Consider the following 26,317-nt stretch of genomic DNA (forward strand, 5'->3'; position numbering starts at 1 on the left):
GTGCATTTAACTCTCAAGAGACTTGAGGCCACAGGGAGTAGGGAGGTCTGGTGGGGTGGGGGTAGGATGGTGGGGATATCCTCTTAGATATGAGGAGTGGGGGTGTGGGAGCATGAGGCAAGGAGGTATGGGATGTGGAACAATCAGAGGGTGGACAAGGAGGGGGATAAAGTCTAGACTTTAAAAAAAGATAATGGAATAAATTTTAAATAATTCACTACATTAGTGTGTGGAATTTCGGTACAAAGGACTATTTGCCACTCACTTATTTATTTAGATTTTGTTTGGAAGTTAATATAAAGAGGCTCTTACACTTAAACAAGAAAATGATTAAAGATGTTTAAAAATAAAGGAGTTCTATTTTGACTCTGAAGGTATACCTCCTAGTTAACTTTGTAATCACTTCACAGGGGTTAACTTCCTTCTTAGAATCATCAGAATTTCAAGGATTAAAGAGCCTTTCAAACTCTGTTTCATAGGAGACAAAAATGTTAGTGAATTTTTTATTTGGTTACAATGTACCAGCAAGTGAGAAATATGTATGCTTCATTAGTCTGAAGATGAGAAAGGAGAAGAGTACTTCAGAGTATGCTTCATAATGTCTCTTCACCATCTACATCAAAAAGCATATCGTAGTTGTTGGTCTCCATGTTCATCAAACCCTAAAACAGAAAAGCACTTCTTACTAAAGAAACTCCAAAGGATACAAATATGAAAGATTCTGTGCAAATGATGTATAGATGTGCTATGTTTAGTTAAGCAGGATAATTATAGTGTTAATAAACTATGAGGTACATCTGAGGTCAAATTCCCAATTAATCATTTCATGTCTTGAATAATTCCTACAAAGTCATTAGGATTTTACAGATAATATCAGTCACTTCAGTAAGAAATAATTCAAAATAGCAAGTAGTTAAACTTTTTGATTCCTAAAACATATTTCGTTTCCTAAGGACATTTTATGGACCATGTGCAACAAACCTCCATGGACTTCTCATGCATGTCTTCAATTGCTTCCAGGGTCTGACTCTGACTACATTCGGACAGTTTTAATGCTTGTTGTTCTTTTTGATAATTGTTCTACAAATGTAAAATGAAAACATTACTGTAACAATTCTGTTCATTTTTGTTGTTACTGCCATGCAGCATGAATGCTAGGCTAACAACCAACCACTTAATGTATTTCCAATACTAAAATGTTTACGTGAGCAAAAATAATTCCATATGAAAAGTAAAAGGAATAGTTTTCCAAGTGATTTAACATTTTAACAACTATTATGACTAAATATACTTATATTTTTAAGTAACATGAAATACAATTATACTACCAATTGTGGGTTAATAAAATTTTTTTTATGAGAAATTGTTTGCCATGCTGAAGAGACTGGCCTTAGCCTCTCAAGTACTTAAGTTTATAGGCATGCACCATGTAAACATGAACTTGGTAAAATCCTAGCCCTGGAAGCTTAACTCTAGCTAGTGTTAGTGCTTTTACCATATGGTGGCCTCCTTTTTCTAACTAGCAGAAGTAATCCCAGGAGGTGGTTCATTACCTCATCTCTGTATCTAGCCCCCACCTAAGGTGTATGTGCCATGTCTTCTACTTTTTCTTCCTTTCTTAAGGATGCCTTATACTTATTCTTTACTAAGTCCAACATCTTCACTTTTCTCAACTATTGTCAAGAGTTTCAGCAATTGTAACTGTTATTTTAAATTCATGACTTTAGCTGGTCGTCAGTGTAATGCCTATAAAACTAACTTTTATAAAGTTTGAGTTAGAATGATCACAAGATCATGAATAGTCTTGATCACTTAAAGATACCCTGCCTCGAAATAAAGTGTAAAAAGATGTCTGGGGACATAGTTTAGTGGTAGATTTGTTTTCTCTAGGTTCCAATCTCAAGTAACACATGGAAGAAGTAATATAAATTTCTCTTTGTATTCTTTATGTTGGCAGACAACCATGGTAATTTGCATTTAAAAAAATTAAGACATGCCATTTCCACCTTTTCTCCTTGTGCTACTAGATTCCTATTTTGTCCTTTATTCACTGTGATCAGTTTTGTACCTCACATTTCCACTCAAATCATCCTGATTAAGTACAATGACCTGCACTTTGTGAAGTTTCCCTTTAAAAAATGTACACGTGCATACATATGGAGACAAAGGATTAATATTGGGTGTCTTCTTTGGTTGCATCCCACTGTTTGGGAGACAGGGTCTCAATGAACCTAGAGCTCATCCATTAGGCTACAACCGGTGGCTAGGAAGCTCTGGGAATCTTCTTATCTCTGAACTAAATCTGAGTTTGGTGGTTCTAAAATGCTCACCACCACAACAACTTTTATTGTTGTGGTGGTTTGTTTTTAGTTTTGCTAGTTTGTTTTGTTGTTGGTGGTGTTGGTGGTAGTGGTGGTGGTGGAGGTGTGTGCGTGCATGCTTACTCAGGGAATATAAACTCGAGTCTCCATGCCTACAGTGAGAAAGATTACCAAATAAACCATCTTCCAGCCCTGCAAATCTATTTTATTTGGCCAATTAGCAGCATATGACAAAGTTAGTGAACTTTTCTTCCTTAAATGTTTTCCTTCACTCATGGTAGTTTTATTTGTACCAATTGTTCTCTTCCCTTACTGGTTCACTCTCACCCCCCACCCCCACCTCATGCAGAATTACAAATATTGAAGTACTCTGGGAGTCTGTCTTTAGACTCCTCATATACATGGATGATTACTCCCCTTTGAAATTTCACCCAGGGTTATAGGTTTAAAAATTGCCTTCAATTGGAGTATTCATTTACTTTTTATCTTTAGTCCCTATCTCTTTCCAGAACTGACTCATAATGGCGGCTTCCTCAATGCCTTCCCAGGCAGGAATGGATCTCCTGTTCATTTCAAATTGAATACTTCTCAAACTATTAACCAATCAAATAAAAAATAGTTAATATGGTCATCATCTCAGATCTTACTTGGAAACTATGTGATGACTACAGTCACTGGTACAGTAATGGAGAGATGATCTAAAATAGTTTGGTGATATTCTTCCACAGGAATATTCTGCCAGGGCTGTTGAGAAAGGTTGTTTCTATCCACTGTTGTTACTAAATTTGTACTAAGTTTAGGATTGTAAGAACTGATTTGCCAGTTTGAGTTGGCTTTCGAATATTAACAAGAGAGTCCAGATGACACCAGTAAGTAAGCTTTCTCTCTCCTTTCAACTGTACCTGAGGCTGACATAGTGTGCTTCCTTTTGTAGAAACTGGTAATCCTCTCTTCATCTTTCAGCAAAAGTCTGCCTCTTGAAAGTTTATAATCTGGTCTACCAGAAAATACCTAGTGGTTTTCATTGATATACTATGTGATCATACTTCTCTGCTTTACAATTCAGTAGGACTAGAACAGAACCAAGGATAGATAGATAATGAAACTTAACTTCGTTTCATGTGCCCAACACAAGGCTAGTTTCTCCATTCCTATTTGATACTTAGTTATTCTAGGTTAATTATAAAGTTAGTTATGATACCAACCACTGATTTTTCTTGTTCTTCATTGAATTTCTGTATATCCATATCAAACTTCTGCTCACACAATTTGTTGTTGATCTTCTTTCTGTAAAGCACAGTAATAAAAGCAGTCACATTTCATACCAATATGAAAAAGAACACTCAAAACAAATTAAATTGACCATTTCATACTATAAAAAGAAAAACAGCAGTAAAAAATTATCTAATGGGAAATCATTATAGTTTTTTTCCCTGAAAGATTATCAGAGAAGTCTTCTTTTATGTTTTAGCTTTTCAAAAATTAAAGAAGTTTTAATACATATATATCTTATTTTAGAAAATTAATTGTATTTCAAAGTATTTTTTCATTATTTTCTATCAAATATAATGTCTAATTTATTTTCCTATATTGATTCAGTTAAGACTTAGTGCAAAACATAAGTCAATTAAAATATACAAATTGTCTGCATATGTAATTGATTTTTTTTCCATATTGTTAAACATAATAAACAACAAATTACACTTCTAAGATTTTGTGCAAGACTTATGTGTTTCCACAATGAATGTAAATCAAATTTTAAAATCTCATTAACAGGTACTTAAAGTAGAAAATAAAAATTTTCACAGATTTCTAAGATTTAGATTTAGTTTCCTTGAAGGCATGAAGTTATAGAGTTATCTGCTTAGACAAAATCAAAGACACACATTTTTACTAAAAGCTCAGTAATGTTTTTTTCTTCAACTTCAACCACATATAATTTTTAAAATGATACAAATGTGACCCTACAAAACTAACAACTCTACCTCTCCCATTTGTTCGTTTGCCAAAGTCATTCTAATTTCTGGTTGCATTTTTTTTTTAAAGAATCTTTGATATAAGTTTCCATGTGTTTTCTCTTTATGTGACTCCAGGTCCAAGGTGTCTGAAATAATCATCTTATATGTATGGGCAACAGCCACATATGTAGTGCACATATATACCTGTAAGCAAAACACTAATACACAAATATGTCTGAAAAATAGGTATTAAGAGCATTGTTTCTTAAGCCATTTAAGACGTTTTGGGTCTATGATCCTAGTCTAGGAAGCTTAGCAGGAGATTTCCAGTGTAAAGGACAACATAGGTTACATAGGAAAATTCCAGCCAGCCTGACATACATAGTGAGACTATATATCAAAGACAAATTATTATCCTCTAAGAAAGCTCATGCAACATTCAATTACATATAATTTAAAATAGATTCTTTGGGATCTAAGTTTCATTCCCTCACTGGTTAGTAAATTTGTCTTTCACTTTCAGTTACATAATTCATTTTATAAAAATCAGTGAGGGGATTGGTGAGATGATTCATCAGTTAAGAGCACTGGTTCCCTTCCAGAGATCTGAGAATGGATTCCCAGCATCCACAAGGTTGCTCACAACCTATAACTCCAGTTCCAGGGAATTCAATGCCTTCATCTGGCCTCCTCAGGTACAAGACGTACAAGCTGTGTACATACACACAATCAAGCAAAACAAACATACCCATAAAATAAAATTAAAAAAAAATAAGTAATAAGGGTTATATTAAAGAATTCATTTTTCCATTGTGTCATATAAAGAAAAGCACAGAGGAGTTTTAGAAAAGAAACTGACTTAATATAAAATTAATACTGGGTCAAAGAAATACTGTTGCATGTACAGAATTTTGTATACATATCACTTAGCTTTGAATACATGGAATGTAGAAAAGTTTACATCATTTTTTTCCTCTAAAAATCCCTTCAATGCAGTTATGAAGATGCCTCAGTAATAAATAGGGTTTACTGTGAAAGGAGGACGTTCGCAAGTTTGATTCTAGTACCCATTTAGAAAACTAACCATGGATGGTTGCTTCTACAGTAGCAGCACTGTGGTAGGCAGAGTGAGAATTGCTAGGACTTGCTGGCTGCTTATCTAGCTACATGTTCAGTGAAAGAGCAGGTCTTACGGGAATAAGGTGGAAAGAAATAGAGCAAAACCCAACATCCTCCTCTGCCCTCCACATGTGTATATATGCAACACAGACACAAATATACGAAAAAATTAAAATTAAGTTTAATTAATGTCACACCTGTTGAAAAAGCACCATTTTCACTTCTGTACCACAGGCAAAAATAAGTCCATGATGCTAAATCAAAAATATTTGCAAGCGTCCGTGTCATGAGTAGAACTTGGGTGCTGACCTAGTCCCACAATACCCAGAGTAAGCTCAAATCCCAGGTGCTCTAACACCCCCAGGATCACAGGAATGGCCCCAACATCAGGAATAACTGAGTCCCTAAGGATCCAGGGACACAGGAACTCCTTCCTTTCCAGTGGCATGGATTCCTTCTGGTCTGAAACTGCACCTGGATAAGACCTGGGGTACTGGCTCTGCACCCACTCTTAAAACACCCAGAGGGAGCACGATTCCCAGGTATTCTGAAATCCTCAAGATCACAGGATCACAGAGGAAGCTCGACTCCCAGGAGATCAGACACACCCAGGAACACTGGAGTTCTGACAGAAGAGCACAGCTGAGGGCACAACATCTTTCCCAACACCCTGTGTATCTGGGACCCCCACAAAAACCAGGGAAACAAAATCATCCTCCCGGCCAGAGGCACAGGTTCCTTGCAGTATGCAACTGTGTCTAGAGAAAACCTAGGGCTCTGGCACCCCACCAAATCTTGCAACACCAAGAAAAAGCTTAACCCCCAGGAGCTCTGACACAGCAGGATCTCAGGAGATTGGTCACACCAGGATTTCAAGATCCAAGAGGCAGCATGACTTCCAGGAGCTCAGACACCCCCAAAATATCAGGATCCCAGGATCCCAAGATCTCAGAGACAGCTGGACTCCTATGAGTTCTGACACAACTAGGATTACAGGAGGGACAAGCTCCAGACAGAGACAGCAAGGGAAGGTAGCACCAAAGAAAATGAGATGGCACGAGGTAAGTGCAAGAATATAAGCAATAGCAACCAAGACTAGTCGGCATCATCATAACCCAGTTTGGCCACCAGAGCAAGTCTTGAATACCTCAACATATTGGAAAAGAAAGATTCAGATTCAAAATCACATCTCATGATGATGATAGAGGTCTTTAAGAACAAAAATAGTTCCATTAAAGAAATACAGGAAAACAGCTAGAAGCCCTTAAAGAGGAAACACAAAAATCCCTTAAAGAGTTAAAGAAAACACAATCAAACAGGTGAAGGAATTGAACAAATACCATCTAGATCTAAAAAAGGAAATACAGAATAAAAACTCACAAAGAGAGTTGAACCTGGAGAAAGAAAACCAAGGAGACATAGATGCAAGCATCTCCAACAGAATACAAGAGATAGAATAGAGAATCTCAGGTACAGAAGATACCATAGAAAACATTGACACAACAGTGAAAGAAAATGCAAAATGCAAAAATCTCCTTACCCTAAACATCCAGGAAATCCAGGACACAATGAGAAGACAAAACCTAAGGAAAATAGGTATAGAAGAGATAGAAGATTCCCAAGTCAAAGGGCCAGCAAATATCTTCAACAAAATTATAGAAGAAAACTTCCCAAACCTAAAGAAAGATGCACATGAACATACAAGAAGCCTACAGAACTCCAAATAAACTGGACCAGAAAAGAAATTCCTGCCGACACATAATAATCAGAACAACAAATGCACTAAAGATAAAATATTAAAAGCAGTAAGGGAAAAAAAGTCAAATAACATAAAAAGGCAGACCTGTTAGAAATACACCAGACTTCTCACCAGAGACTATAAAACCCAGAAGATTCTGGACAGATGTTATATAGACCCTGAGAGAACACAAATGCCAGCCCAGGCTACTATACCCAGCAAAACTATCAATTACCATAGATGGAGAAACCAAAGTATTCCATGATAAAATCAAATTCACACAATATCTTTCCACGAATCCAAACCTTCAAAAAAATAGATGGAAAACTACAACACAAGGAGGGAAACACTACACCATACAAAAATCAAGAAAGAAATCTTCTTTCAACAAACCCCAAAGAAGATAGCAATATAAATATAATTCCACCTCAAACAACAAAAGTAACAGGAAACAACCAACAGTCACTGGTCTTTAATATTTCTTCATAGCAATGGATTCAATTCCCCAATAAAGGACATAGAGTAATAGACTGAATACATAAACAGAACCCAGGATTTTGCTGCATACAGGAAACCCTCCTTAGTGACAAAGACAGACACTACCTCAGAGGAAAAGTCTGGAAAAAACTTTGCAAGCAAATATTTCCAGGAAACAAGATGGAATAGCCATTCTACTATGGAATAAAATCAACTTAACAACCAAAAGGTTTTTGTTATTGTTTTTTTGTTATTATTTTTTTGTTTTTGTTTTTGTTTTTTAAAGATAAGGACTGTCACTATAATTGTCAAGGGGTGAATCAACAAAGATGAACTCACAATTCTGAACATCTATGCTCCAAATGCAAGGGCAACCAAATTCATAAATGAAACTTTACTAAAGCTCAAAGTATATATTGTACCCTACATAATAATAGTGGGAAACTTCAACACCCCACTCTCAGCAAAGGACAGATCCTGGAAACAGTAACAAAACAGAGACACTGTGAAACTAACAGAAGTTATGAAACAAATGGATTTAACAGATATCTATATCTATAGATATCATAGAATATTTTATCATAAAACAAAAGAATGTGCATTCTTCTCAACACCTCATGATGCCTTCTCCAATACTGACCATATAATGGGTCACAAAACAGGCTTCAACAGATATAAAATATTTAAATAATCCCATGAATCCTATCAAGTCACCACGGACTAAGGCTCTCTTCAATAATAATATAAATAAGCCAGGCATGGGGGCACATACCTTTAATCCCAGCACTCGGGACACAGAGGCAGGTGGATTTCTGAGTTCAAGGCCAGCCTGGTCTACAAAGTGAGTTCCAGGACAGCCAGGGATACACAGAAAAACCCTGTCTTAACCCCCAAATAATAATAATAATAATAATAATAATAATAACAATAATAATATAAATAATAGAAAACCCATATATATACACGTGGTAGGTGAACAACAGTCTAATCAACGATAACTCGGTCATGGAAGAAATTAAAGACTTTTAGAGTTTAATGAAAATGAAGCTACAACATATCCAAACTTATGGGACACAATGAAAGCATTCCTAAGAGAAAAACTAATAGCTCTGAGTGCCTCCAAAAAAGAAACTGGAGAGAACATACACTAGCAGCCTGGCAGCACAGTTAAAAGCTCTGGAACAAAAGGAAGCAAATTCACCCAAGAGGAGTAGAAGGCAGGAAATAATCAAACTCAGGGCTGAAATCAAACAAGTGGAAACAAAAAGAACTATACAAAGAATCAACCAAACCAAGAGCTGGTTCTTTGAAAAAATCAACAAAATAGATAAACCCTTAGCCAGACTAAAGAGAGCACACAGAGTCAGTATCCAAATTAACAAAACCAGAAATGAAAAGAGAGACATAACAACAGAAACTTAGGAAACCCCCCCCAAAAAAAAATTATCAGATCCTACTATAAGAGCCTATACATAACAAAACTGGAAAATTTGGATGAAATGGACAACTGTCTAGATAGATATCAGGTACCAATTTAAATCAGGATCAAATAGACCCTGAAAACACTCCTATAACCCCTAAAGAAATAGAAGCAGTCATTAATAGGCTCCCAACCCCCTCACAAAAGTAAAAGTCCAGGATCAGATGGGTTTAGTACAGAATTCTATCAGACCTTCAAGGAAGACCTAATACCAATACTCTTCAAACTTTTATGCAAAATCAAAAGAGAAGGAACACTATTCAATTTTCTATGAAGCCACAATTACACTTATACCCAAAACATACAAAGACCCAAATGAAGAAAGGGAACTTGAGACCAGTTTCACTTATGAATATTGATGCAAATATACTCAATAAAATTCTGGTAAACCCAATCCAAGAACACGTTAATATGATCATCCTTCATGATCAAGTGTTCTTCATCCCAGGGATACAGGGATGGTTCAATATATGGAAATCCATCAGCGTAATCCACTATGTAAACAATCTTGAGGAAAAATAAACAGTATTATCTCATTAGATGCTGAGAAATCATTTGCAAAAATTCAACAACCCTTCATGATAAAATTCTTGGAAAGATCAAGAAGTCAAGGCCCATACCTAAACATAGTAAAAGCAATATACAGCAAACCAGTATCCAACATCAAAATAAATGGAGAGAAACTTGATGCAATCCCACTAATATCAGACAAGACAAGACCAATCTCTTCCTACCTATTCACAGTAGTATATAATATAGCAGTATTTTATAGTACTAGAAGTTCTATCCATAGCAACTATACAACAAAAAGAGGTCAAAGGGATAAAAATTGGAAAGGAAGAATTCAAAATATCACTATTTGCAGATGATATGATAGTATATATAAGTGACCCCCAAAATTCCAACAGAGAACTCCTAAACCTGATAAACAAATTCAGCAAAGTGGTTGGATATAAAATTAATTCAAGCAAATCAGTAGCTTTCCTCTACTCAAAAGATAAACAGGCTGAAAAAGAAATTATGGATACAACACCCTTCACAATACTCACAAATTATAATACCTTGGTGTGACTCGAACCAAGCAAGCAAAAGATCTGTATGACAAGAACTTCAAGTCTCTGAAGAAAGAAATTGAAAATCTCAAAAGATGGAAAGATCTCCCATGCTCATAGATTGGCACAATTAATTTAGTAAAAATGGCCATCTTGCCAAAAGCAATCAACAGATTCAATGCAATCTCCAATAAAATTCAAACTCAATTCTTCATAGAGATAGAAAGAGCAATTTGAAAAATCATTTGGAATAACAGAAATCCAGTATATCAAAAAAATATTCTCAACAATAAAAGAACTTCAGGGGGAATCATTCCCGACCTCAAGCTGTATTATAGAGAAATAATGATAAAAATGTATGGTAATGGTACAGATACAATTACTTCATGAAATTCACAGGCAAATGGATGGATCTAAAATATATAATCCTGTGTGAGGTAACCCAATCCCAATAGAACAAACATGGTATGCACTCACTGATAAGTGGATATTAGTCTAAAAGCTCAGAATACCCAAAATGTAATCCACAGACCACATGAAGCTCAAGAAGAAGGAAGACAAAAGTGTGGGTGTTTCAGTCCTTCTTAGAATGGGGAACAAAATAATCCTGGGAGGAAACATGGAGACAAAGTACAGAGCAGAGACTGAAGGAATGACCATCTAGAGTCTGCCCAAACTCTGTATCCATCCCATATGCAGACACCAAACCCAGTCACGATTGTGGATGCCAACAAGTGCTTGCTGACAGGAGCCTAATATGACTTCCTCCTGAGAGGCTCTGTCAGAGCTTGGCAAGAACAGAGGTTGATGCTCACAGCCAACCATCAGACTGACCATAGGGTTCCCAGTGGAGGAGTTAGAGGAAGGACTGAAGAATTTGAAGGGGTTTGCAACCTTATAGGAAGAACAACAATATGAACGAACCAGACCTCCCAGAGCACCCAGGGACTAAGCCATCAACAGAAGAGGGGGGGTCCCATGGCTCCAGTGCATATATAGCAGAGGATGGCCTTGTCAGACATCAGTGGGAGGAGAGGTGCTTGGTCCTGTGAAGGTTCAATGCTCCAGTAGGCAAATGCCCGGGTGGGGAAGTGGGAGTGACTGGGTGGGTTAATACCCTCATAGAAGCACAGGGAGGGGTAATGGATTAGGGAGTTTCTGGGGTGAAACCAGGAAAGGGCTATTATTTGAAATGAAAATAAAGATAATATCGAATAATAAATGAATTAAAATAAAATAAAAATATTCACAAAATATTACATATAAATAGGAATAGGTCATTAAGATGTCATATAGTATATTAATCAATATTTCCTAATATATAAATTATGTTAATACTATATAGTTTTAAACAAATTATATATCCAAAAATGTACCTTCAAAATTTCCCAGTATATTTTGTACTGGAGATCTGTGAAGTAATTAAAGCTTTAAAAAGTAAGGATCCTGGGGATACAGTTTGATGGCTCAGCTTTTGTCCTACAAGCAGGACGATGAGAGTTTGACCCACAACATTACACCCTCCAAGAAAACCACTCAAATTAAGGATTAATCTTATAGAAATATTGCTTATAGTATATATCATATTCCAATTATTAATATAGATTACTTGCTATACAATCAATTAAACTTTTCTGGACGTACTTACACTAAGAAGGAAATAATAAATTTGAACATATTACCGTGTATCTCCAACTACTTCTTAAGGATTTGCATTCCCATCATCATGAGTCACTGGATTCTGTACTGGTTCGTAATAAAACAACATATTAAAACAATTATGTTATTTTGCAAATTTTAATGAAATACTTTGTGATCATTCAGGCATAGTGCCAACATTAGGTTTTAAAGCAGATCTATTATTTGTCTAGAAGTTAAACAAAATCAAGTAATTTCTAATTGTCATCTAAAAATATGTTTTAAGCTATTTATTTATATGTTGTGATTAAAGACAAGAGATACAATATGAGATTTTTGATCTCCTTTACAAGCCTAAGAAGAACAACTGAGAAAAAAGGAAGTGTAACATCAATGCCCATCATTAAATATCTGGTACCTTCCATAAGGTCCAATTCTGAAGCATTCCTAACTTGCTGATCCCCACTTAACAAATTCCAGTTTTCCATTGGTGACTCTACAGAACATGCAAAATGCTGCCATTCCACTGAGAAACTTACGTTTTCTGATTTAAAATAAAAAAAAAGAAAATTTCTCAAGCCATTTGAATAAAAATAAATCACTTAAACTAATAAAATTGAAATTTAAAATAACATTAAGGAATGATTTTTACAAAAACAGCACTTTATAATTGCATGAAGGGTTTAAAGATAAAACCATATTTCTATTACCCTCTGATTTAATACTAAAGACTTTAGTATTTAAACATGGAACACAATATAATATGTACACATTTTAAAAAAGAATTATTTAAGTTGAATAAAGTATCTTGGTCTTCCTTACTATAAAAGAATAAGAGTTTGTTATTTTTTAGTTTAAAACTCACTCTCTCAATCTCTCTCTCTCTCTCTCTCTCTCTCTCTCTCTCTCTCTCTCTCTCTCTATCTCTCTCTCTCTCTTACACACACACACACACACACACACACACACTCACACACACACACTATGATGGCTTTAACTGTGACTTCAAGTGGGTTTATATCTAAACATAGGAGAATCTGCATGTTGGTCCCATTCCTGCAAGGTTTTTGATGAGTTAGAGCAAATGTGTCTGCATCTCAATCTCCAAATAAAATCATAGTTGCTATTATCACAACCAAGCTCCTCAATCTTTTTCATCGAAATACAAATCTAAATTATAAAGTTCTGTCTGGCTGGACACATATTTCACTGCTACAGCAAGAAGCTCTGGGTTCAATCTTCAACTATGAAAAACCCCCACAAATTTTAAAAATAAAAAATAAAACAAGCATGTTTCCTCAGGCCCCAGTACATTTGTAAGGCTGAGGACTTCAGTTTCAAGGCCAGTTCAAGCTGCACATGACGTTTCAGACACTCCTGAGATACAGAGTTAGAGCTTACTTTCCTAAACCAAAACAACACATAAATAAACACAGCCTGGCCTGAAGTATGTCTGAAGTCCCAGCACTTCAAGAGGCTGAGAGGAGCCTCGGGGTTTTGAGGCCGTTTGGATCCTATATATACAAATTTCGGCAATCTGGCCTTTCAACACCAGGTAGAAAATGAAGACTCGTCTTCAGTTTGTTTTTAATGAATTTCTGTCGGGTAGCAGCAGCACAGAAAAGGTTCTAGTCTGTTTCTGCCACTAACTGACCTCCAGTTTACTCACACTTCACATCCCCAGGCCCAAGGAAGACTTTCGGGGTCTCCATTTCCCTTGCCTTCCTGATTTCTGCTAGATGCTAGGCTTTTCAAACTCCTGCCCTTAGTGAAGTTCTCTGTTTTTCACCGCAGAGGTCTAAGTGGGTAAAGTTGATTGTGAACCCAGCAGCAGTGCTATCCGGAGTCCAGGGAGGGTCACCTCCTCTCCTTACTCTGGAAGTAACACCTCCGCCCCGCCACCTTCACCCCACCCGGACCCCCACCTGAACCATTATTAACCATCTTTTAACAGGTCACTGACTACCTCCACAGAGACTTCCCCCTACCATGCTTCCTCAAGAAACTTCCCTTCCTCAAGAATTCAGCTTCGTGGCCACCACAAAGCATACTGGGTAACAGGGTTTGGGCAGCTGTAAAACAATCTCAGCCAAGCCCCTTGCTGACTGGCCGTGTTTGCACATGCTTACAAAAGTGAGAGAGGCTCTATCAGTCATCTGTCATCCAAGCAGCAAAAAAGAGGTAGTATTTTAGCTGCCACTACTACCCAGAAGCTTTCCATTTTCAAAGTTTGCAATACTAACTTGAAAGTTAAAATAAAATGAACCCCAAAGAAGACTCTCCTACTTTGTTTCAGTTGAAGGGGCTGTTATGTGTATTTCGGATTTGTTTTATTTATTTAACTAACGTGCTTTTGCATGTTTGTATTTGTTCAACATGCATATCTGGTGCTCATAGAAACTAGAATAGGATGCCAATTCCCCTGGATCTAGAATTACAAATGGTTGTGAGCCATTATATGGGTCCTAGGAACTAAACCTTGGTTTTCGAGCAACAAGTGGTCTTAATTTGAAAGCTATTTTCCATCCCTGTCCTGTGTGTGTTTTAAGGTATGCTGGATCATTTCTCTCGATAGATGTTTATTTTTAATATACAGTGGAGATTATAGAAATATGACACTTTCCTAATATTGTCTATTTCCAGAAAAAGAAAAAAAAAACATAATTTTAAAGGATTCTGTAAATCATAAAAAGAGATTCAGCAAAAATGATGTGTATACATTTCAGTATATGTGTGCAGAAGAAGGCTGTATTCTCAATCATATTCCAACTTACATTTTTTGTTTGTTTGTTTTTCCAGACAGGGTTTCTCTGTATAGCCCTGGTTGTCCTGGAACTCAACCTGTAGACCAGGGTTGGCTCAAACATAGAAATCCCCCTGCTTCTGCCTCCCAAACGCTGGGATTAATGGCATGCGCCACCACTGCCTGATCCAACTTAAATCTTCAGAGATAGGGTCTCTCTGAATCTGCAGCTCACCAACGTTACTAGCCTGGCTAGCCAGCTAGCTATCTCTACCTACTCAGCACTGGACTGCAGCCTGCATTTTTAAAGTGGATTCTAGGCCCCCACCTTAAGTCCATATATTTTCAAGGAAAGCACTTTACCAAGTGAGCCATAATTCTAGCCCCTCTGCAAGATTTGTTATGTTGCTGTAGCCACTGTCTTTTTTTTTTTTTTTTGGGGGGGGGTGTATTTCTCTAATCATGCCTAAATTTAGGTTCCTAAAATGCTTAATGCTGGTTTTGTTTGTTTCCTTATAATAGCCAATTGCATTTCTTGCTCACTTTACAGTTAATTGGGCAAACTGGAAAAACTAACATTTCATTTGCGAGGCTTATTGCTGTGTTTTGTTTGTTTGGTAGGTGTTTTGTTAATTTAATGTGTTGGTTGGGTTTTGTTTTGTTTTGTTTTTTTCACCCCTGAAGATGAAACTCATAGCTTTTACATGGTGCTGTACCACTGAGGTACACCTTCAGCTAATCTTTGTTTCTGAATGTTGGGTGAGTTGTCATCTGTACGTGTTTTAAAGAAAACTACAATTACTGTGAAACCTAAAATTATCCTCCTATGCTATAGGGTTTATAGAGATCTGGTGCCCTCTTCTGTCCTCTTCAAAAAACAGGCATATATCTCCAAAAACTCCTACCTCCAGATTTATCCAACATACTGTCTTGTTCATCTCTGTTAAGAAAGGACAATAAAATTTTAAAGCCAGAAATATAGTGGACTGGTAGAGCATTTGCCTAGCACACACAAAACTTTACACAGGAACTTCTTTTAATTATTTAGAATAAATATATAATGTTTGGTTTGGAACAAATGTCATATGCATATAAAATACATGGCAGACAACCAAAGTGAACCTGAATTATTTACCTTTAACAATTCATACATTTACACCCCACAGTAGTTTATTCATAACTCTCCCACACTTGCTGAGACCCTTCTTCTTCCCAGATGGTCCCCCTCTTATTTTTATTATGTTTCTCCTTTTGTTAATGTGTATATCTGGGAAGATCCCATGCAGGTGGGTATATTGTCCTAGTTGGTATGTGTTTGTGATGACAAGGACTTAAGGACCCCAAGCTGGGCTTGAACTCAATATATAGCTGCATCTGACCATGAATTGTTGATTTTCCTGAATCTACTCCTCCAGTGAAGGGATCACAAACACTACTTTTGAAGTACTCTATTGAACTGGGAAAAATTGAAAATATTACCTTATATTTTCATCTGCTTCTACGTGAGGCGGCATATTCTCATGTTTGCCAAATGCTGGCCTGTTTACTATATTGACAATAGAAAATGGAAACATTTGAAAGTATGTATATAAGTAATAGTTAATAAAGTATTTTCAATTTGCATTTCTCTGGAAAAACTGCCCACGTGAGTTTTTCAAACAGCTTTTATAAATGAAATAATTACATCAAGGATATTGAGGATACAAGGAGAAACAAAACTTAAGGATAATAGGTATAGATGTGAAGTAAGATTTCAGACTTAAAGGGCCAGTGAATATCTTCAACAAAATTATAGAAGAAAACTTCCCTAACCTAAAGAAAGAGATGCCCATGAACATAAAAGAAGCCTACAGATCCCCAAATACTTTAGACCAGAAAAGACATTCCTGCCATCACATAATAATCAAAACACCAAATGCACACAAAAAAGAGAATATTAAAATCAGTAAGGGAAAACAGTTCAAGTAACATATAAAGGCAGACCTATCAGAATTTCACCTAACTTCTCCCCAGAGACTATGAAAGCCAGATGATCCAGGACAGTTGTCATACAGACCCTAAGAGAGCACAAATGCCAGCCAAGGCTACTATACACAGTAACACTCTTTTACCATAGATAGCGAAACCAAGGTATTCTATGACAAAACCAAAATTACACAATATCTTCCTACAAATCCAGCCCTTCAAAGGATAATGAAGGGAAAACACCAAAACAAAGAGGGAAATTACATTCTAGAAAAAGCAAGAAAGTAATCTTGCAGCAAACCCAAAAGAAGATGGCCACATGAACAAAATTCCATCTCTAAAAACAAATATAACAGGAACCAACAACGACTTTTTCTTAATATCTCTTAATATCAGTGGACTCAAATACACAAAAAAACATAGACTAATAGACTTAATGTGTAAGCATGACCCAGCATTTTGTTTCATACAAGAAACAAACCTCACAGACAAAGACAGATATTACCTCAGAGTAAAAGGCTAGAAAACAATTTTCCAAGCAGATGGTCACAAGAAACAGGCTGGAGTAGGCATTCTAATATCAAATAAAATTGACTTTCAACCCAAAGTCATCAAAAAAGACAAGGAGGTACACTTCATATTCATCAAAATTAAATTTACCAAGAGGAACTCCCAATTCTGAACATCTATGCTCCAAATGCAAGGGCAGCCACATTCATAAAAGAAACTTTAGTAAACCTCAAAATACACATTGCACTGCACACTATAATAGTGGAAGACTTCCACACCCCTCTCTCATCAATGGACACATCTTGGAAACAAAAAATAAAAACAGACACAGTGAAACCAACAGGAGTTATGAAACAAATGGATTTAGTTGATATCTATAGAACACTGTATCCTAAATCGAAAGGATATCCCTTATTCTCAGTACCTCATGAGGCCTTCTCCAAAACTTACCATATAATCAGTCACAAAACATGCCTCAACAGATATAAAAATATTGAAATAATCCCATGCATCCTATCAGATCACCACAGACTAATGATGATCTTCAATAATAATATAAATAATAGAAAATCCACATATATGTGGAAGGTGAACAACAACCTACTCAATGATAACTTGGTCAAGGAAGGAATAAAGAAGGAAATTAAAGACTTTTTAGAGTTTAATGAAAATGAAGCTACAACATAACCAGACATATGGTACACAATGAAAACAGTAATAAGAGAAAAATTCACAGCTCTGAATGCCTCTAAAAAGAAACTGGATAGAGGATGCAGGAGCAGCTTGACAGCACAACTAAAAGCTCTAGAACAAAAGGAAGCAAATTCTCACAAGAGGAATAGAAGGCAGGAAACAATCAAACTCAGGACTGAAATCAACCAAGTGGAAAGAAAGGAACTATACAAAGAATCAACCAAACCAGGAGCTGGTTGTTTGAGAAAATCAACATGATAGGTAAACCCTTAGCCAAACTCACTAAAGGGCACAGTGACATCATCCTAATTAAAAAAACCAGAAATGAAAAGGGAGACATAACAACAGAAACTTAGGAAAACCAAAAAAATCATCAGATCCTACTACAAAAACCTATACTCAACAAAACTGGAAAATCTGGATGAAATGGACACTTTTCTAGACAGATATCAGGTACCAAATATAATTCAGGATCAGATAAACCCTAGAAATACTCCCATAACACCTAAAGAAATAGAAGCAGTCATTAATAGTCTCCCAAACAAAAAAGCCAAGGATCTGATGGGTTTAGTACAGAATTCTATCAGATCTTCATGAAGACCTAATACCAATACTCTTCAAACCATTATTCAAAATCCAAAGAGAAGGAACATTATTCAATTTGTTCTATGAAGCCAGAATTACAATTATACTCAAACCATACAAAGACCCAATGAAGAAAGGAAACTTCAGACCAATTTCCCTTATGAAAATTGATGCAAAAATATTCAATAATAGCCTTGCAAACTGAATCCAAGAATACATAAAAATGATCATCCATCATGATCAAGTACACTTGATCCCTGTGATGAGGGATGGTTTAATATACAGAAATCCATCAACTTAATACACTATAGAAACAAACTCAAAGACAAAAATCACATGATCATTTCATTAGATGCTGAGAAAACATTTGACAAAATTCAGCACCCATTCATAGTAAAAGTCCAGGATAGATCAGGAATTCAAAGCCCATACCTAAACAAAATTAAAACAATAGACAGCAAGCCAGTAGCCAACATCAAACTAAATGGTGAGAAACTGGAGGCAATCCCACTAAAATCAGGGACTAAACAAGGCTGCCCACTTTCTCCCTACCTATTCAACATAGTACTTGAAGTCCTAGTCAGAGCAATTAGACAACAAAAAGAGAACAAATGAATACAAATTGGAAAGGAAGAAGGCAAAATCTCACTATTTCCAGAAGATATGATAGTATATATAAGTGACCCCAAAAATTACACCAGAGAAATCCTAAATCTGGTACACAGCTTCAGTGCAGTAGCTGAATACAAAATTAACTCAAACATAGCAGTGGCCTTTCTCTACAAAAAGAATAAACAGGATGGAAAAGAACTTAGGGAAACAACACCCTTCACAATAGTCACAAATAATATAAAATACGTTGGTGTGACTCTAACTGAGTAAGTGAAAGAAGGATCTGTATGATAAAAATGTCAAGTCTCTGAAGAAAAATCAAAGAAAATCTCAGAAGATGGAAAGATCTCCCATGCTCATGGATTGGCAGGATTAATGTAGTAAAAATGGCTATCTTGCCGAAAGCAATCTACAGATTTAATGCAATCCCCATGAAAATTCCAACACAATTCTTAACTGAGTTAGAAAGGGCTATTTACAAATTCATCTGGAATAAGAACAAAACCTAGGATACAAAAACTATTCTCAACAATAAAAGAATCTCTCCTGGAATCACCGTGCCTGACCTCAAGCTGTACTATAGAGCAATTGTGATAAAAACTGCATGGTACAGGTATACTGATAGACAGGTAGATAAATGGAATAGAACTGAAGACACAGAAATGAACCCACACACCTATTGTCACTTGATCATTGACAAAGGAGCAAAAACCATCCAGTGGAAAAAAAGACAACATTTTCAACAAATGGTGCTGGCTCAATTGGCAGTTAGCATGTAGAAGAATGCAAATTGATCTATTTTCATCTCCTTGTACAATGCTCAAGTCTAGGTAGATCAAGGAACTCCACATAAAACCAGAGACACTGAAACTTATAGAGGAGGAAGTGGGGAAGAGCTTTGAAGACATGGGCACCAGGGAAAAATTCCTGAACAGAACAGCAATGGCTTGTGCTTTAAGATTAAGAATAGACAAATGTGACCTTATAAAATTGCAAAGCTTCTATAAGTCAAAGGACACTGTCAATAGGACAAAACAGCAACCAATAGATGGGAAAAAAATCTTTACCAATCCTAAATCAGATGGGGACTAATATCTAATATATATAAAGAGCTCAAGAATCTGGACTCCAGAAAATCAAATAACCCCATTAAAAAATGGGGACAGAGATAAACAAAGAATTCTCAACTAAGGAAAACTGAATGGCTGAGAAGCACCTAAAAAATGTTCATCATCTTCAATTATCAGGGAAGTGCATGTCAAAATAAACCTGAGATTCCACCTCATACCAGCCAGAATGGCTCAGATCTAAAACTCAGATGACAGAAGATGCTGGCAAGAATGTGGTGAAATAGGAACACTCCTCCATTGCTGGTGAGATTGCAAGCTGGTAAAACCACTCTGGAAATCAGTCTGGTGTTTCCTCAGAAAATTGGACATAGTTCTACTGGAAGATCCAGCAATACTCCTCCTGGGCATATTCTCAGAAGATATTCCAACTTGTAATAATGACATGCTTCACTATGTTCATAGCATCCTTATTTATAATAGCAAGAAGCTGAAAACAACCTAGATGTCCCTCTTCAGTGGAATGGATACAGAAAATGTGGTATATTTGCATAATGAAATACTACACAGCTATTAAAAACAATGAATTCAAGAAATTCTTAGACAAATGGATGGATCTCGATGAAATCTTCCTAAGGGAGATAACCCAATCACAAAAGAACACACATGATATGCATTCACTGATAAGTGGATATTATCCCAGAAGCTCAGAATAATCAAGATACAATCTGCAAAACCCATGAAACTCAAGAAGAAGGAAGACCAAAGTGTGGATACGTCATTCCTTCTTAGAATGGGAAACAAAATGTCCATGGAAGGAGTTATAGAGACAAAGTTTGCAGCTGAGACTGAATGAATCCAGAGACTGCCTCACTCAGGGATCAATCCAATAAATAACCAACAAACCCAGACACTATGGCAGATGCCAACAAGAGCTTGGGGACAGGAGACTGATATAGCTGTCTCCTGAGAAGATCTGTCAGTGCCTGACAAATACAGAAGTGAATTCTCACAGACATCCATTGTACTGAGCACAGGGTCCCCAATGATGGAGCTAGAGAAAGTACCCAAGCATCATAAGGGGTTTGCAGCCCCATAGGAGGATGAACAATATGAACTAACCAGTACCCCCAGAGGTCCCTGGGACTAAAGCACCAATCAAATAAAACAGATGGTGGGACTTATGGCTCCACCTGCATATGTAGGAGAGGATGGCCTAGTATGTCATCAACGGGAGGAGAGACCCTTGGTACTGTAAAGGTCCTATGCCCCAGTATTAAGGAATGCCTGGGCCAGGAATTGGGGGTGGGTGTGTTGGGGGCAGGTGGAGAGGTGACAGGAGAGGGGATTTGCAGAGGGGACATAGAAAAGGGGATAATATTTGAAATGTAAATAAAGAAAATATATAATAGAAAAAAGGATTGAAATAATTTATTTGCAGGTTTTATGAAATAAATTCATGTTTTTCTAACATATAGGAACAACGTTCAGGTCTTTTTCTGGGGTAAAATCATAGCAAGTTATTGTTTCTCAACATATTATGTCTACAGTGCCAAGAGTAGGTATATGCACTGCTAAAACTCGGGTATAGGAATATATAGATATAGGTAAAATTAGAAATGAAGTATATGAAAACTTAGAAAAGACTTCTTCCATTGCAAGCGAGTTGGGAAAAGTCTAATGAACTGCAGGACACAATCAATACTGAAGACTGGATACCTTCAGAATGAGCCTGCTCTTCTTCATCTGAATCAAAGTCAAGAAGTAATAAGTAACCTTCCTTTGGTATCACCCGCAGTTTCTTAATAGACATTTTTCTCTTAAGCTCTCAGTTGTCTTCTTAATTAAAAAAGAAAAAGAAAAAGAAAAAAAGAAAAAAAAGTAGTTATCTAAATCCAAAGGTATCATGTAAATAGTTAAAAATGTCAAAAAGTCAAATAATTATCTTAGCTCATTGAAAGATTATTTCTTTTGTTTTTTAACACTTATATTTTTAATAATTTGTCTTTTTCAGATATTTTTTCATACATATTCAATATGGTCACACATGCATATGTGTATGTGTGTGTGTGTATGTGTATGTGTATATGTATGTGTATGTGTATATGTATATGCATATATACACATACACACACACACACACACACACACACACATATATATATATATATATATATATATATATATATATATATATATATATATATATATGCTTCCCCTTACAATTTCCTTCATGTATCCCATTTATCATGTCCCTCTCCCTCCCAACTTTGTTTTAAAATCTTCTTTAACTTACTTATTTTAAATCCTTCTTTAGAACCCAAGTTAACAATCTGCCATTTCTCAGTTTAAAAAAGGCAAAAACAGGCCAGCCTTTAATACGTGAGTCCTCCCTTTCTCACCAAAAATGATGAGCAAAATGTGTTTGCATTTAAACTTTGAGGCATCTGAATTTTGGTACTATCTCCCAACGATTCTTTTTAAACAAAATATCAGCAATTCTGATTTTCAGTATATCTCTTTTAAAGTAAATTCATAGTACTATCCAGAAAGATGATGAACATGGTAACTATATATTCATGTCAAGAAGACCCAATGCTCAGTCTACAACAAACACTCACCACCACTACCCACACAGAAAATCCTTATATTGGAGAAATTTGGGGTTGGGGGAAGCCGAGGATTTCAAACATCTGAAGATTGTAAGTTAAAGGCCAGCCCAAGCCAGACCAGTCTAGCTACAAAGGAAGATCCCATCCTACAGAACTAAAACTGAGAGAAAAAGCTGAACTTGGTGGTCCAAGTCTTTAATCCCAATACATGGGCGATTAGACAGGAGGATCCCTGTTCAGACTCCTTCCCAGATTACTTATTAATCTCTTGTAAAGTCTCCTCTTCTTCTTTTCATTCATTCTTACTACGCCACTCACCTCTCTGCAATGTCCATACAGTCTATACCAAAGGAACACACCGTAGAGATGACAATGAAGAGGGAGGAATCCTCAGTGTGTTTCTAATGGATTCCGGAAAGCACACAGGACAAGCGCCAAGTTGGACCCTAAGGCTCCTTACAGCACACAGGACAAGCGCCAAGGCTCCTCACTCACAGCCCCATGCTCCCCCGACCCTCAATCCTGCAGCCAGCTCTCTGATCCTATCCCAAGGCCCCATGATTGTGTCCTCCAAGGGTTCATAATCTTCTAAGGCCCTGACCTGTTCAATCCTCTGTCATGAATATGGTCCTCCACCATATCAGTTAACAATCAGAAGCCATAGGAAATGGCGATCATGAGGCATTTCCTCACCTAGTCGCCACCTGGGCCTGAAATGGCCCACCCTATCACACCTCGATTAACTGTCCAACAACCCTGAGCAGAGCCGATTATCACTTACAGGTTATCTCAGAGGTGAACACCTTCACAACTGCACCCTTCCGTGCTCAGCTCCTCAATGGTAAAAAACCGTTGTCAGCAGAGATGCCTAGACTGAGGATTCTGAAGACCCTTTGTGATGCAAGCTGGAGAAATCAGGTCTGTGCTGGTTGGCTGAATATATCCTGCTCATGCTTACATGGAGTACCAGGCAACATTGCTTCAAAGGGAGTTTTCAGGAGGTAGGAATGAGCTACTACTGACTTTAAGACAATTTCTAGGTTTATAAGCCCTTACATACTTGAAAAACTTGAACAAACGTGAAACATATGAAACACTGCAAACGGCACTACTTTATTTCAACTGTAGAGGCTCTTGCATGCAATTTTGGTTTGTATTTATTCATGTGCGTAACATTGAATGTGTGTGGACTCTTTCTGAATGTACATACGCACACCACAAGAGTTTATTCTGTCCTAAGAGATCAGAAGGGAGCATCCAGATTCCCTATATCCCCTGGTACCCTCCTGTCTCCACCTTCGTAGTACTGACCTTGATTATAAGAACGTGCTAGACCCTTCTGGCCCTCTCTCTCACTTATGCCTCTGTTGTCTACAGAGGCTGGAAGTGTGCACTGATTCTCTGAAACTTTAGTTGTGCATAAATTTTGAGCCACGATGTGGGTGTTTTGTGCCCGGTCATCTGCATAGAACAGGTGATTTTAACAGATGAGTCATTTTTCCAACCACTGTTTTGTGCACTTATTTGCACTCCTATGGCCTCTTCAGGTACCAGGCATGCATCTGGTGTGTTTAAATTTATGTTGACCTAACACACACACACACACACACACACACACACACACACACAAAAATCCACTGATATTTTTTAATTTGCATATTTCTCTATAACTCCTTTTGTCCTATTTCATGCCTTGTACAACTCCCTTGTGAGGTGTATTCCTTTTCTTTGTTTTTTTTTTTCAATTTTTTTACTAGATTTTTTTCATTTACATTTCAAACGCTATCCTGAAAGTCCCCTATACCTTCCCCCTCCCCGTCCTGTTCCCTTAACCATGCACTCATATTTCTTGGTTCTGGCACTCCCCTGTACTGCAGCATATAAAGTTGGCAAGACCAACGGGCCTCTCTTCCCAGTGATGGCTGACTAGTCCATCTTCTGCTACATATGAAGCTAGAGAAACAAGCTCTGGGGATACTGGTTAGTTCATATTGTTGTTCCACCTATAGGGTTGCAGACCCCTTCTGCTCCTTGAATACTTTCTCTAGCTCCTCCATTAGGACCCTGTGTTCCATCCAATAGATGACAGTGAGCATCCACTTATGTATTTGCCAGGCACTGGCATATCCTCACACAAAACAGCTATGTCAGAGTCTGTTCAGCAACATCTTTCTGGCATGTGCAATAGTGTCTGCATTTGGTGGCTAATTATGGAATGGATGCCCAGGTGGGGTAGTCTCTGGATGGTCCATCCTTTCGACTTAGCTCCAAATTTTGTCTCTGTAACTCCTTCCATGGGTATTTTGTTCCCTAATCTAAGGAGGTATGAAGTGTCCATACGTTGATTTTCCTTCTTGATTTTCTTGTGTTTTGCAAATTGTATATTGGGTATTGTAAGTTTCTGGGATAATATCCACTTATCAGTGAGTGCATTTCAAGTGACTTCTTTGTGATTTGGTTACCTCACTCAGGATGATATCTTCCAGATACATCTATCTGCCTAGGAATTTCATAAATCCATTGTTTTAATAGCTGAGTAGTACTCCATTGTGCAAATGTACCACATTTTCTGTATCCCTTCCCCTGTTGAGGGACATCTGGATTCTTTCCAGCTTCTGGCCATTATTAAAAAGGCTGCCATGAACATACTACTGCATATGTCCCTATTACCAGTCAGACCATCTTCTGGGTATATGCCCAGGAAAGGAATTATTGAATCTTCAGGTAGTACTATGTCCAATATTTTGAGAAACTGCCAGACTGTTTTCCAGAGTGGTTGAACAAGCTTGCAATCCCACGAGCAAAGGAGGAGTGCTCCTCTTTCTCCACATCCTTGCCAGCATCTCCTGTCACCCAAATTTTTGATCTTAGCCATTCTGACTGGTGTGAGGTAAAATCTTAGGGTTGTTTTTATTTGCATTTCCCTGATGGTTAAAGATGCTGAACATTTTTTCAAGCGCATCTCAACCCTTCGGTATTCCTCAGTTGAGAATTCTTTTTTAGATCTGTACCCCATTTTTTGGGTTATTTGAATTTCTGGAGTCCAGCTTCTTGAGATCTTTGTATATATTGTATATTAATCCCCTATCAGATTTAGGATTGGTAAAAATCCTTTCCCAGTCTGTTGGTGGCCTTTTTGTCCTATTGACAGTGTCTTTTACCTTACAGAATCTTTGCAATTTTATCTGGTCCCATTTGTTGATACTTGATCTTACAGCACAAGCCATTGCTGTTCTGTTCAGGAATTTTTCCACTATGCCCATATCTTCGAGGCTTTTCCCCACTTTCTCCTCTATAAAATTCAGTGTCTCTGATTTTATGTGGAGGTCTTTGATCCACTTGACTTAAGCTTTGTACAAGGAGATAAGAATGGATCAGTTCTCATTCTTCTACATGATAACCACCTGTTGTGCCAACACCATTTGTTGAAAATGCTGTCTTTTTTCCACTGGATGGTTTTAGCTCCATTGTCAAAGATCAAGTGAACATAGGTGTGTGGGTTCATTTCTTTTTATTTTATTTTATTTTATTATATTAGGTATTTATTTCATTTACATTTCCAATGCTATCCCAACAGTCCCCCACACGCTCCCCGACCCAATCCCCCCCCACTCTCCTCCCCCACTCCCACTTCTTGGCCCTGATGTTACCCTGTACTGGGGCATGTAAAGTATGCACGACCAATGGGCTCTCTTTCCACTGATGGCCGAATAGGCCATCTTCTGATACATATGTAGCTAGAGACAT

At 37.1% G+C, this 26,317-nt stretch overlaps 1 pseudogene; it reads right to left on the reverse strand.

Moving 5' to 3' along the window:
• Positions 1–593: 593 nt before the first annotated feature.
• Gm7350 lies at positions 594–21,771 on the reverse strand (annotated as a pseudogene).
• Positions 21,772–26,317: the final 4,546 nt, after the last annotated feature.

The sequence above is a fragment of the Mus musculus genome, chromosome X (assembly GCF_000001635.26).
Source record: "Mus musculus strain C57BL/6J chromosome X, GRCm38.p6 C57BL/6J".
Lineage (NCBI taxonomy): Eukaryota > Metazoa > Chordata > Mammalia > Rodentia > Muridae > Mus > Mus musculus.